Raw genomic sequence first — 15,732 nt, forward strand, 5'->3', positions numbered from 1 at the left:
GCTAATTGTCCACCAAGGGCTGATGGAAGCCTTTGGAAACTTTTCTGCAATTCAGCAGTTAAGCAAGATTTCCCACAGGCTCGGCCAATAAGGGGTCCCCTGCCTTCAACACCAAAATCCATATTGACAACTTGCCATCGGCCTCAGGGCTAAACCTAAATAGCAGAGCTTCATTTCCCAAAATAAATTCATGCAATCTAAACTTGGCTTAAAATGACTGAACTCTTAAAGAACACATTTTTAGAAATTCTTATTACAAAGTGAGTGGCTTTGATTATGTACTCTTGTCAGGTTTTCTTGTACTTAGGAACTATCCAAGTAAAGCTTCTGTTGAGATACTGACAACCCAACTCTCCCTTACCATGACACACAAGACTCTTCAAATTCTGATCACTACCTCCTTGTCCAGACACATCCCGCGCTTCCCTACACACGTCAAAACTGAAGGACCTATATGCCTTGAGAGTATATAAATAAGCATATGTGTGCATGTCTACCTGATTACACACCAGTGTGTCCATTTGAAATGCTCTCTCCTCACTAATACATCTGTGAGCCTCCCATAATGTAATAATTAGACCAAAAGCTGTAAAGAAACAAATATTTAGGGAACACATTCCACGTGAGGATGTTATGTACTTCTAATAGTTTGCCCCACTTCAATCCTTCAGAACCACCTTGAAGTAGTATTTTTTCCATCACGTCTGAGGAAGTGGGGGCTTAGGGCAATTAAGGAACTACTCAGGGTTAGACATACACTAAGTAACAGAACTGGAACGTGAATCCAACCTATCTGACTTTTTGCCATAGCTTCCCAATATTCTTTATCTTTTTCTACAGTCTTCATTTAACGCTAATAGCAACGAAATAGGTTTAAACAGAATGGAAGTCCAATCTTGATATAACTGCACCATTCTCATTTTCACACTTTAGATTCTTATGTAAGACAAAGATAAAATTTCAGTTTGCCTTGAATTCTTGCAAGAGTTGAGTCATTTTCATATGTGAAGAGTACTTTCCTAAAATAAGAAACAAGTGCCCATTCCTTTTGTGACTCTTTTCTGGTGTCCCAGACTTGCTAATTAGCTCTACCAAGTCTTGTGGGCATTTTCTTCTCACAGGGCCACAATGACTCATACACAAAATTCTCTGATTAAAATGGTGATGCACAGAAGGACAGACATTAATGAAATATAATTTTTTTTTTCAAAATAACTGAATACTGTAATTCTATCTGCATTAATGTTCTAGTGCTATTATCTTTAGAAGGAATCACCTGTCATGGCACATATATTAAACTTGGCTCTTTTACTGTAAGCCACATTCACCTGTAACATTGCTCATGCAGTAAACATTGAATAGAGGCATCAAAAGTTATACATATCCACTAAATCATACATATTTTGTTGGCAAGGACAAAAATAATAGGGGCTGCTATTTATCAGATATTTTCAATATGCCAGTATTGACGGTGTATGTGTGCCTTCTAACTTTATTCTTACAATATACCTAAATTTTATTTTAGCAAGTAAGGAAAAGGGAAAAATAAATAAAACAGGAGTTAAGTAATTAGCCAAAGGCTATAGGATTCTAAGTTACGTGGCTGAATTCAAACCTAGTTTCTTCTGACTCTAAACATATGGTAAATATATTGCTGCCTTTCTGAAAATTGCATAAGCCTCTTTCTTCTTAGGCGATTGGTCAAAGTGCAGATTTCCTCTAGGTAGTTATCATGGAAGGTAACTCGACTATGTCTGTTAGAACAGTAATTTCCAAAGCTTGGTCTGCTGACCCCTAGGCATCCCAGAAATCCTTAAAGGGAGCCTGAAATGTCAGTGAAATTTTCTTAATAATACTAGGACATTTTTGGCCTTTTTCACTGCGCTGACATTTGCAATGATGGTATACAAGCAATTGCAGTGAAACTGTTGGCGTCTTAGCATGAATCAAGGCACTAGAATCAAGTTATTATTTCATATCCCTCACTTCTGTGTACTTGCAATAAAAATAAACAAATACAAGCAAAACCAGTTTTGCCTAAGAATGTTCTTGGTAAAGCAGGAAAAATGTATAAATTTCATTAGTTATCAATCCATGAGCACACATTTTTAAACATCCATTGTGACAAAATGGAAGTATGTGTAAAGCACTTCTGCTGCATACCAGAGTACAAGGTTATGTCCAGGAAAAGCACGTGCAGCACGATTGCTATGAGTTGTGGGATGATCTAGTAGCTTTATTCATAGAACAACATTTTTATATAAAAGAATAACTGAGAGACCATGGACTCTCAGAACAAGTTATCTGGAAGCTATGTTCTTAAAAGAAATCAGGTGAACCTGTCATTTTAAGGGAAACAACTGACAATATTTGTGGCTAATTGATGAGATTCAGGCTTTTGAGAAAATTATAATTTTGGAAAATTTGTTTTAGCCATCATGAGTTTAATAGTTTCCTGAGAGAGGCCATTTGTTTTAAAGTAAGAGCACAAAAAATTAATTGATGAGGTTTCAGATTTCATGTTTTAACTAACCATTAGAAACCGTTATTTAAGGAAAGTTGAATGTTGGTGTAGTATCAAAGAAAAATGATCATGATCTGGAAAGTTTGTCAAAATATTCCTTTCTTTTCCAAATACATATCTGATTGAAACTTGATTTTCTTCATGTACTTCAATCAAGGCAGCATAGTAAAACAGATTGAAAGAAGCAGCAGATATGAGAATCCAGGTATTTTCTATTGAATCAGACATTAAAGACCTTTGTAAGGATATAAAAAATCATTGTCACTCTTAGCACTAATTTTTTGGAAAATATAATATTTTGAGATATTAAACATACATGTATTTTGACAGACTGTGTATTTTACCATTTTTAATTAATATTTTCAGATAAGTTGTAGATGTACAGAAATGTACTACATAAAATATATAAAACAAAAGGTTCCAATATACCAACCACCCTATTATTAACACCTTCTGTTAGAGAGGTACATTTGTTATAATTACCGGATGAACGTTTTTAGAGATGTATTATTAACTCTAGTCCATTGTTTACAATAGGGTTCATTGTGTTATTGAAGTTGGGTAGGGCCTGTCCCCTGCGCTCAGGGGACCACGGGAAGTCTGTGGCCTGGGGCCCATCTGCGTGGCTCAAGGTAAGGCAGGGAAAGGCGAGAAGGGGCAGGCCCGGTGTGCACGGTTCCAGGGCACGGGCCAGAGGCAGGGCCCGCCCGACGCCGACAGGTCTAGCGGGCCTGGGTTCTTGGGCCCAGGCGCAGTGGGCGCGGGCCCCCGCGGGCCCCAGCCAGGTGTGGGTTGGTGCGGGACTGCGAGCTCCAAGGAAGGGCTGGGTGGCCGCAGCCTGCGTGGCTGCCTGCGTGGCTGCGCCGCCAGGGAAGGGCGCGCGCGGTTTGGGGTTGGTGCCGGGGGCCGGGGGCCTGCATACCTGGCCCTGAGGGCTGCGGGGAGCCGGGCTCGGGGCGGGCAAAAGGAGCGCGAGCGAGAGGGAGGGGACGGAGCGTGGCAAAAGCCAGAGCACCCGGTATTCCCAGGCGGTCTCCCATGCAAGCACTAAGCAGGCACGACCCTGCTTAGCTTCCAAGATCAGACGAGATGGGGCGCGTTCAGGATGCTATGGCCGTCGACGCTGGCTGCGGCCGGCGGCAGCCTCAACAGCCCGCTGCGCGCGGCCACGCTGCCAGCCGCCAGCCTCCCGCTCCCGCCCGGCCCCCGGAGGCTGAGGGCGGCCGCCTCCGGGACCGGCCTTTCAGCCCGCCGCCACCGCCCGCCGCTCTGGCCTCGAGCGCCCCCTGCCCCGCACGCCACTGGCTCCCGAGACCCCCGCCGCTCGCCTGCCCACACATCACCGCCCCCTGCTCCGCCCTCGGGCCCACAGCGCGGCCCCCGCGCCACCGACGGCTCAGTCGGTGGACGGCGCCCTGCGGACCCCCGACCGCCACGCGCACCCCTGGTGCCAGGCCGGCCGGCCCCCGACTCTCCCGCAGCGACCGCCTCAGGCGCGAGCGCCGGCGCCCCCTGCCGGCCGGCCCTGCCTCACCACCCCGCGCCCGGGCCAAGCACCTGCCACCACGCCCAGCCGGCGCCCGTGAGCCGGTACCGCCCCGGCCCAGGAGGCGGGGCCAGCCCCAGTCCCGGCCTGCCGCCCACGCGCCCGCACGCCTCCGGCCGACCCGTCCCCACACACACACACGCCCCCACCCCGCACTCCTTACCCCCGAAGCTCGGGCCCTGGGTCCTCGGCCGTCGCAGCGGGTCCTCGCATCCAGACCTCGCGCTCCCGGCCGCGCGCAGGGCTCGGCCCTCGGCCGCCGGGGCCACTCCCAGGAGCCACGCCCACGCGGAGGGCGGGGGTCGCCCCGCACGCCGCCCGGCCTTCACGCCACACAGCCGCGCCCTGCGCGGGAGCGGCCGCTCTCCCTTGGAGCGGCGGCCGCGAGCCGGCGTCGGATGCGGACGGCCGCGCTGGCTGCAAACGCCGACCGCGGGGCCAGGTGGAGAGCGGCAGGTGGCCGGATCGGGGCCAGGCTGTCCGCAGGCCTGCGCAGCTGGGGCCAGAGCAGAGGCCCTTGCACCTGGCACCGGGGGCTGCCCAGCCGCAGCGGGAGGCCCCGAGGCGCACGCAGCGGAAGCGCCCCCGGGCCGCGGCGGTGGGCGTGGCCTCGGTGCCCGCGCACCTGCGCCTGGGCCCTGCCGGGCTGCCGTGGGCACGGGTCTCTCCTCGCAGAGGCCCTGGGCCGCAGAGCTGGAGCCCCGGCCCCCTGCCCTGCCACCCCGAGCCCCTCCAGGCGTCCCGGCCTCAGCCGGCCTAGGCCTCGCTGTCGCCAGCGCCTGCTGACGGCAGAGCTCGCCCAGCTCCTGCAGATGCGCCTGGCGGGAGGCGAGGGCGACAAGGCCGCCCGCTCGGCCAGACCTTCCAGAAGGCGCCTGGGCGCTTGCCGCCGGCGGGAGGGACCCTTGCAACCCGCGCCGCGCGCCCCGTGGGGGAGATCCCCTCGGGAGGCCGCTTCCTTCAGGTCTCCCGCTAGCGAGACCCGGCCTCCGCACACCTGCCCGCCGCCAGTGACACCCTGCACCGCTGGGCCTCGGTCTCCCAGCCGCGAGCCCAACTGGACGCGGAGCCGGGCTGCCAGGACCAGCGCCTCTGCTCGCCGTGCCCTCGTGTGCCCTCGTGCCCCGAGCACAGATCCTGTCCGACGGGCCCTGCCGTCCCCCCCGGGGGAAGGAGGCCCCGGGCTGCAGCTGTGGCCAGAGAGGCAGGGGCCAGAGGCCTCGCGGGCAGCGCACCGTCGGGTGTCCACCGGGCAGGGCAGGGAGCTCTGGTCCGAGCGGGCCCGCGTGGCGCGTGCTGGTGCTTGGGCTGGACCCGGCGGGGAAGGCACGGGCCCGAGACCCGGGCTCAGCCAGGGGAGACCCCCATTTCCATTAGTATGTACACTTTAAACGTTTTATGTAATTCTGTAATAAAATTCATTAACATCCACCTCCTTCCTAGTGACACAATTCAAATGCCAAAGAACTGAAGCAAGATTAAGTTTCAACAGGTAGGTCCCTTATAGGATTATGAGCTCAGAATTCTGGCTAGCTACATGGACTGAAAAGTTAACTAAAAACAGGGATGGATGCAAACCATCTTTTCTTTGTTTTCCCCATTCTTTGATTTGCCAAACTGCCTCAGTTCAGTGAATATTCTGTGATGCAATACAAGTCTTAATATTGATTTCTGTATATGTATGACACATAGAGTCAAATAATGTTCTATTATATTTGAAGCACATTCATTAGCTTCAAGCAGCTTGCAGCCAGCCTCATGGTGGAAATGCTTGATGAGTTGCTATAGAAACACAAATCAAAATAAGGTATAAAAGAAAGTTTCTTAGAAGAGATGACATAATTTGAGTTTTGTAGAAGATAAGTTAAGGATATAAAGGAAAGTTCATTCCCATCAGAGGCCTAACAGGATAGGAGTATATACCTTGACTGGAGTTTTTCAGAGGAAAAATGTGGCGACAGGCATGGGAGGTAGTTTAAGGGGAATTACATATTATGCTAATGTGGTTGAATATTACTTTGAATAGTATGGGGAGATTGAAGAAATTTAAGCCAGAATGAATATATCACCTATGGAGGTTAAAATAATTCCTTTAGGAGAAATATGGAATATATATTGCAGGTGAGAAAAATGTCAGGATAGCAGGAGAAAAACCATTTAGTAATAGTCAGGGGGAAAGGGTTGGATTTTATAGGAGGCAAGAGATAGACTCAAGCTATTCCTTGTCAGTCTCATAGGAATTTCTTCATGAAATGCTCTCCATTCCCTGACATTTCTCTCCCAGGATGTCTCTTCACTCTATTTGATATCTAGGGTTAAATGATGTGGGCTGCCTCACAGGACAATCAGAATTTGTGTGTACTGTCATTACTCTGCATAGTCCTTATAGAAAGGTTTTGCTGTTACATTCATTCACATTCTATGTACTGACTTCTAGGCAAGGCTCAATGTATTAAGAATTATGGTATAAAAACCAAAGTTATAGTCATGATAGGGCATGATGCTTGCCCTTGTGGTTCTCAAAATAAAAGAGAGAGAAGGCATGTGGAAAACGTGTGTTAAGAGTATGGACTACATTTAAGGACAAAATTCACAACAGTAGGTGATCTCTTCCCCAGGGAGTGAATAGGAATCCACCTGAGATGTTCGGTTTGAACAAAGTTAAAAAGTGAACATGATAACCACGGAAGAGAAAGACTTCTTCTATAAACAGAGGTAGAGTAATATACAGGGGAAAGAAGTATAGCACAATGGATTGTTTGGGCACTGGGTTTGTGTTAGGAGTACCGAGTTTTAATGTACATTTCTCCTCTGGAATGTCACTTCATGTTATAGAAGAATTGATGCTTCAATCTCAGCCTTGTTCATTAGCATATAATGTGTCATCAAATGCCTATACATCTGTCCTTACATCCAACAAAACATCATTTCAGTGTCCGGAATGAGAAGAAAGTACTATCGATAGTCGCACGTCTACCTACCTGACGGCTCTGCTCCGGCAGCAAGTGAAACACTGGCCTGCTGAAAATATCAATCTGCACATTTATGCACTTCCAGAACAAACCTACCTCAGTTTGGGAGATCACAGCCCTTCAAGGTTATCCAGAAGACCCTGTGTTTCTCTAACCCCAGCTTCAGAGGGTGAGGGGCAGGATTGGAGGGCAGGAAAAAAGGTGATTATTGTCATTCCCTTGCCTAAGGACATCTAAGTACAAAGGATGAAGAAATCGGGCTTGCTCTATGTTGTTTATATAGCATTTAAAAGCTGTTCATAAAAAATCCATTGAGGAACCAATTAGTTTCCAGCTCATTTCATGTTTAAATACTTTGCCAACAATTTACCCCATATTTCATTTAAGCTGAAGTTGAATATCAAAAAGAAAATCACTTCGGGCATGGGTTTGATGCTAATTAACATCATTATGTTTCTTTCCTCGTTCTTTTAGCTAAAGGGTTCAGAGGTGCTAGGTGCATACAAAGTCAGTCAGACACCGTAATACCATTTGTTTTTTGAACAACAATTTACTCTAGCTTTAAAAAGAACATATTGTGAATGGGCTTTGCCAGTACTGCTTTCGGATGTGATTAGGTTTACATGGGTTATGGCAAGATGGATAATGGAAGAGTATATTTGGATTAAAAAACAACTCGAATGTATCATCATTTCTCCACATCCATGTTTCTAACTAAATATTCCCTTTACCATAATAACGAATTGACAATGCATTTCAATTTAAAAGCAGCTTTGGAGTTGATACAGTTATAGTGGTGAAAACATAGATAACAGCAGGCTAAAAGCTTTGTGGAAATTGAAATGCTGGCAACCCCATTTAAATAATTTTGGTTCTACCCTGATTTGTCTTCCTTATATTAGAATAAGACTTATTCACCTTAACTGTTGCCGATTTGGAAAGCTTAGCTGTTCTCTCTTGTGTTTTTTTTCCTTCCTTTTTTTTTTTTATTAAACAGTTATTATGTGCCAGACACTGGATGAAATGCTTGCTTTCATTTTTATTTTATTTTTAGTTTTTTAAAGATTTATTTTATTTATTTCTCTCCCCTTCCTCCCCCTCCCCAGTTGTCTGTTCTCTGTGTCTATTTGCTGCGTCTTCTTTGTCAGCTTCTGTTGTTGTCAGCGGCAAGGGAATCTGTGTTTCTTTTTGTTGTCATCTTTGTTGATGTCAGCTCTCCATGTGTGCAGCGCCATTCTTGGGCAGGCTGCACTTTCTTTCATGCTGGGCGGCTCTCCTTATGGGGTGCACTCCTTGCTCGTGGGGCTCCCCTACACGGGGACACCCATGCGTGGCACGGCACTCCCTGCGTGCATCAGCACTGCATGTGGGCAGCTCCACATGGGTCAAGGAGGCCCAGGGTTTGAACCGCGGACCTCCCATGTGGTAGGCAGACACCCTATCCATTGGACCAAGTCCGCTTCCCTAGCTGCTCTCTTTTGACGCCAAAAAAAATGCTTAGGGAAACCCCCAGGACTTAGTAAATATTAATTTAACAAAAACAAAGAAAAGTAATATTTTTTCTGAACCAAAGAACCAAGTTATGCTTTATCATTGTTATTTTCGAGAATGTTTCAAACCCAGTAAGTGTGCTATAGAAGAAGATTATGAAAAATACTACTGTACAAATACATATAGAAATAAGATTACTGTAAGAACAAATTCTATTTTTATGACATTTAATAATCTAAGTATAAAACGAAGGGAAAAAACCTATTTCAAGTGTGTATTTAAATACCAACTGAATGTGAGGAAAATCAGGTGTTAAACATCCTTTAAATGCAATGATGTCTTTTATTTTAATTTGAGCTCATGTTGAACAAGTGTTTTAATATCTGATGCCTAGTAGACTCCATCAAGTAGTTAATTATGGTCATCTGGCCCTGACAACACAGGCACTCCAGCTATATACTCATTAGTTATATGGAAAATACAAACAGTAACCAGTGAACCAAGTCAACTCAAAACTGGAGGACAGCAGTTTTAACCAGAGCCATAAAGATGATTTAGTGAAACCTCCACATATGTAGGATGATAATCTATGTATTTTGGCTTTTAGATCATGTTTCCTTTCACACTGTATCATAATACTAGCCAAATTTGTCTCTTGTTGAGATCCCTGATTTACTATTTTGCCCACATACTCTCTCGGTTTCTCTAAATATTACTTTATTCTCTCCTCCTATCAAAGTCTACTCTCAGGAACAGAGTACCTTCATTTATATAAAGAGTCTATTCTAGTTTTTCTCCTGAATCTTTTTTTTTAAGAGAAAATATTCAAATTAAAGAAGAGTTCTGTTTCCAGGTAAGTTAGAGAAACTATTTGAGGATTCTGGGGGAATAAAAACAGATTCTGGATTGAGGGAAAATACAGAATTCAGCTATAGAATTCAAGAGGAGTTCTGTTTCCAGGTAATTTAGAGAAACTATTTGAGGATTCTGGGGGGGAAAAAAAGCAGATTGTAGATTGAGGACAAATACAGAATTTAACTATAGACTATGACTACCAGGGTAGGAATTGGACAATGACTATGACTACCAGGGTAGTGATTTTAAGGGAATACAGTATTAGAGGTTTTTGTGATGATGGAACTTTTCCTGGATGCTGATTGTGATGATAGTTACATAAATCTAAAATTCATAGAGGGGAAGTACCAACAAAATCAATTTTACATATGCTGACTTAATATTTTAAGTGTAGTAAAAACATGGGAAAATACAAATGAGGGAACTGAAGTCCCAAGTAATGAAAGAGCACTTCATCCTTAAATTAATTCAGTTTTTAGGTCAACCATATCCAGGCAATAATAAAAATTGTTAGAGGTATAAGAATTGTTCAAAGAAGACTACAGCCATATAAAAGTGGCCCACATTTTTTTTGAATTGGGTATACATGGTACCGATAATTAGAGACTGGTAAACTTGATATTGTTGCAGTGTAATCTTAGGAGAAAAAAGTAAAATAACAGTAAATTGTGATTGATTACAAAAGGAAACTATCAGTGGTATTCTTTTATCTAGTTAGAACTATATTTCATATCAGAATAGTCTCAATTTCTTTTTTGATTTCTGGGCTGATAGGTCTGGGAACAACCATAGACAATGTCTATTGACTTAGCCTTCATAATAGATGTAAAGCTCACAGAAACCCACAGCATTCTACCATGGACAGAGATTCCTAGAGCATGAGGTCCAGGTCTCAGCACCACATTTTAAACAGAATAAATAAAGACATGGGTACACTTAGAGTGATGGATTTGGAGAATTAGCAAAATCAAAATAAACCCGATAACAATTACCAATTAATAAGACTGTGGTAGGAGTAAACTCATTACCTGCTGTCAGGTACGCAATATTGTTGATGTGTTCATAGAACTTTATAGCTCACAACACTCTCAAGACTTTGAGAACTGTTAATAACTTGCTCTAGGTTATAAAGTAAGTTTCCAAGTTAAACTAAACTGTTTTTTCCCATGACCATTCTACTAAATCTCGCTTAAAATAGGGATGATTAAGTAAATGGGTGTATTTAAACTATGGGAGGTGGTATTTACGGAGAGATGAGGGCGTAAGAAAGCAGTCTTCAGATATTTGCAGCACCTGAAGAGAACATGGAGATGGATTTAGTTCTTCAAATCCTGATTCACTGAGAGGATGATTACCAAGTGACTTCACTATGTTAGCATTGGAAGCAGTAGGAATGAAATGAGAAATAATGTAGCAGCCTAATTCCAAGGGGGCAAAAAGAGGATAAAAACACAAGTTTTCTGAAATAGATCTACTAATATCGGGATTTACTTTTCCAAAAACTAAGATTACACAAAAACAGATTTATCTACCTTTAAAAATTACTGGATTACCTACTGCTAGAAATGTAGATTTAAAAGGAAAGAATAAAAGCTACTTCCTTCCTTTTGAAGATGAATGTAACTTTTTCATGGTTGTATAGTTTTTTAAGATGATACTAGTTGTGAAAGAGAGTGAGCACACCTAGCAGACCTAGAATTAGAATGCTAATCTTCATGTTTATTTATTTCAAAAATACTCCTAAGAGACCTATTCTCTGCTAATAATACATCGAAAGCCATGGACTGGATTAAATAAAATGAAGTGTCCCTGTAAATTACCTACGATTGCCCATGACAAAATAAAAGTTTGTAGTGTAGTTATCATTGTTTATAGTTTTAGAAAATGATAAGCCAAAAAATGCAAGAAAAAGTAATAAAACCACCACCAGTAGATCCTCAGGTACCCTGTATTCAAATTTTTAGTAGCCTTATGTGAATAAATGTGAGAATATGAATCCAAATAATTAAAAATAATATCTGTATCATTGGAATTCAAAAAAGTTGTTTAGATCATACATTTGTAAAGAATTCGTAAACAAAGTAGCCAGTGGACCAAATAGAGTCAACACGTCTGTTCCCTAACATAGACCTATTTTTGGAGAAGTCCGTTGAAAAGACCGTGTCACGTTCCACTCTCACCCCAGGTCAGGACCCCATGGTGTCCTGAGCACTGTCATCAGCCAACAGTTCACTACGGTTATACCAGCTGCTACTGAAAGGAACTGCCTGTGGCCACCACAAGCCTCTTCACCTACCACCACAGTGAATCCCAAAGCTTCAGGAGGGGGACACGTGAGCAGACCCTGGAAACGCCAGTCATTTATTCAAACTAGAAGTGCGCATCCATTTTTTTCACCTGATCAGATATTAGGGGATCTTTACTTGCCACTTCCATTCGCTGGAAACCTCCTGAGAATTTTAGTATCAGTGTGAACTCCTCCCTGAAAGCACATTTAAATTCAGCTCTTAATCTTAGCTCACAAAACCACATCCCTAATGGGTCATTTTGGCAGAGAGGTGACCCTGCATCCTACTTCCCAAAACATACTTCAGAAGGCAGGAGGTTTCTAGATCTTGAATTCGTTGCCATCCCTCCTTCCTGGTTCCTTGAGATAAACTGCCCTGGCTCCTGGAGCCCTGGCTCATTGCCAGCACTGACACAACCCGACATCTGTGCCCCAGGCGGGTGCAGTGCCAGGAGCAGGAGCAGGAGCAGGAGCTGAGCCGGGACAAACCGCTGTGCCCGTTGTCACAGAACTGATGGTCTAAGAGGGAAGGCAGTAAGCAAATAAACGTGCACGTAAATAACTGCAGATTGAAATACGTATGCCAAAGGAAAGGAGTGGCTTGTCCAATGGGAGAATCTAAGAAAAAAAAACTAAAAAGCTGATAGCTCTATGTTTTCAGCAGTTAACTAGGTGAGGTGTTCATCTGGTTAGGGAGGTAGGGTTGGTTCTGACCCAGCAGAAAACCTGAGCAGAGGATTCATGGAAGGAGGGAAGATTTTTTTAATTCTAAAAAAATAAAGTATTTAAAAATGTTTTAAAAATATATATGGGTTAGAGCGGACTTACTGATATTCTACTATAAAACTATTGTGACTAGTAATAGAAGAAATTATAGCATTGAGGAGGAAAAAGTGGCCACAGTAGGTGCTAAGGGCCGGGAGAGGGAAGAGATGTGATGAGGGGGCATTTTTGCGACTTCGAGTTGTCCTAAATGATTTTGCAGGGTCAGGTGCTGGACTTTACATATCCTGCCTTAACCCACTGAATGTACTGGGGGAGAATGTGAACTACAGGGTGAACTATTATCTATGCGGTGCAGCAGTGCTCCAAAATGTGTTGACCGAGTGCGATGACTGTGCCGCAATGATGGGGGAGGTTGGTTGGTGTGGGAGGAGTATGGTGAGGGGGTGGGGGGATATACGGGAACCTGTTACATTTTTTAATGTAACATTGTTCTGTGTGTGATGTATATATCTTCCAAAAAATACAATTTACAAAAATGATGGGGTAGGGGTGGGGAAAGGAGTATATGGGAACTTCTTATGTGTTTTATGTTTTTTAATGTAACATTCTTTGTGATCTATTAACTTTAATTTAAAAAGTGTAAAAATAAAAAATAAAAATAAAAATAAACCTGAAAAAGAAAGAAGGAAATGAAGGAAATGTCATGGCTGCAGCTCGAGAAGGAGGCGGCCGGCTGCAGTCCTACAGGCCCTGGTGGACTCTCGAAGGACACAGCCCCTCTCATCGGAGTGGGGAGTTGTCGAAGGGCTTCAAGGTACAAGTGGCTGACAGTCTGTCCTTTGCCTTTTTCCACCAGATACGCAGAAGATGTTGGAAGCTTGTCATGGGAGGCTGTGGGTATGGGAAGGAGTAAGCATGACAAAGAATACTATGTAAATATGTAGGAGTACAATTTGTGTAAATACATTTATTAACAAGCAAATAAAGTAATCCTTGCTCTCAAAAAAATCTGCTTCTTCAAAATCTGAGTGCCCATGGACTCTACAAAAAGTGTATTTGCATAATTGAAGAAGCGCGTTGATGTATTACATTTCTGGAGCCCTCGAGGGCCCTTCCCAGGGGTCTAGCTAATGACTCCAGTTGCTTCTTTCCATCCAGGCACACTCCATAAACATTGTGGCTAATATGTCTGCCCAAGGTCTAAATATCTGAAGAGTGAAGCTGAAATTTTGCCAGTATTCCTGTGGTTCTAAGGCTGCCTGAAGTTAACTGTGACAAACTAGCCATTTTAGTGAATCATCTGAGCAGTAGCCTCAGCAGCACTGGTGCAAATTTTTTCAAATTGACATGAAGGAAGTCATAGATCTCTGAGCTGAAACATGCTATTGTAGTTTTCTGTGTGCCAAGAAAGCTAAAGAAAATAAGTGTAGCAAGCCAGCGTGAATGCAGAATTCACAGCAGAGCATGAATATACGAGCTTCGCTTGCAGGATGGAGGATGGGTATATCTACATTTACAGGAGGCTGGATTCTTGCAATGGGTTTTAAGTAATCTTAAAATCTATGGTTCATACTGGGAAATGGTAAGAAAACTTCAGGAAACAAAACAGGAGGAATGTTCATACTAAATGTACAAAGGGCAAGTGACAGAAGTGACCTAAAAGCTAAATTGTCTGCAGTGTTGCATGAATTACCTCAGTTAATAGTCATACCAGTTCTTGAAAGAGGTGGTACTATTATCTCTGTTTTACAAATGAGGCTATTGAAGAAGTAATTTGCCCAAGTAACAGAATTAGCAATTTATTCAGTTAGAGTCTGAGTTATGAATTAAGCTTAACCACAGTGCTGTCCCTCGGGTTAAAGTTGGACCCCGACTGCAGAAAGTGACCCCAAAAAAGGGAGACTCCCTTTCTGGTATATAGGAGACTTTCGGTTTAAAAAGATAGATTAAATACTGCAATTTGTTAAATTAGAAGTATCTACATTTAACTAGCCTCCTCCTAAAACTTATTTACAGACTCAAAGTAACTGCAAAACCTGTTGTCAGTGAGAAAACGAGGGGAGACCTTGGACTGCCTACTGCCGATTGCACTCAGATATTAGGCCCCTAAGGCAGCATTTAGTAATGCACATTTTTCAGGGAAAGGCAAAAATCCAAGGATGGCGCTATGCTGTACCTAACAAAAATAAAGGATTTTGAGAGTGTTACTTGACATAAGCTAAAAATAAAAAAACAAAAAAAAAAAGAGGGAGTTTTTTGCCACAGGAGGCACTTATTAAATATTTGGCTAAAGCACCACAAATTAAAAGTTCTGATGAAGTAAGTATGGGTCAAATCCTAAGGTCTGTCTTTTTCACCAAGTGAAAGACCTCCATTATCTGCTTGTTTTCCACAGAAATCGAGCCTCACCCTCAATCTGACTCCTACTGGCTAAGTTTATCTATTTGCCCTTTATAACCTTTCTTGATTCTCTTTGTCTTTGTTATTCTCCACTTGCCTCCCATTCCCCAGCTTCCACATGTACCCAAATACATGCTTAGTTTACTTAATCTTTAATGTGATTTGTTTATTCCATTACATGCATGCTGCATATGCTGCATATTTTCTCTCCTTAGATTTGAGTGTTTACCACTCTTCTACCCACCCCTGCCTCTCTCAGTCTTCCCATTTGTAGCAGTTTGATATTACTGGTGAATTCCCAAAAGAAATATTGGCTTGTGTTTGTTAACTATTCTTGTCTTCTGGGTGTATAGACGTATTAGGGTGTGTTGGATTTGGAGGTTTTACTTTACTTGATGAAATAATGACTAAGCCTTTGATTGGGCCACTTCAGTAGATGTTGAGTCCCCGCCCCCTCGGTGGATGGGAACTCACAGAGAAACTGCACCGCAGAGAAGGGAGGTTGGAGTTTTGATATTGGAGCCCAGGAAGTAAGCACACAGAGGAGCAGAACAGCTGAGCCCAGAGAGAATCGAGCCACGGGGAGAGAGACAGAGCCGGTATCTGATAGTCAACAGCTGGCCTTGTGGAGCAAGCAGGGCAGCTGAGCCTGGAGAGAAACAAGCTCCAGAAAGCGTGGAACCCAGGAAGCCTGAACCCTCACAGACGTCAGCAGCCATCTTGCTCCAACACTTGGCGACAGACTTTGGTAAGGGAAGTAACTTATGCTTTATGGCCTGGTAACTGTAAGCTTCTACCCCAAATAAATACCCTTCATAAAAGCCAGCTGATTTCTGGTATTTTGCAGCAGCATCCCTTTGTCTGACTAATACACCATTATGCCGATAACTTACCATTTCAAGAAAGTCTTCCTGGACCAATCTGAAGGAAT

General features: G+C 43.8%; 1 pseudogene; it reads right to left on the reverse strand.

The window, feature by feature from the left end:
• Positions 1-3,527: 3,527 nt before the first annotated feature.
• On the reverse strand, positions 3,528-3,646 carry LOC111765886 (5S ribosomal RNA; annotated as a pseudogene).
• Positions 3,647-15,732: the final 12,086 nt, after the last annotated feature.

Source organism: Dasypus novemcinctus, chromosome 23 (assembly GCF_030445035.2).
Source record: "Dasypus novemcinctus isolate mDasNov1 chromosome 23, mDasNov1.1.hap2, whole genome shotgun sequence".
Taxonomy (NCBI): domain Eukaryota; kingdom Metazoa; phylum Chordata; class Mammalia; order Cingulata; family Dasypodidae; genus Dasypus; species Dasypus novemcinctus.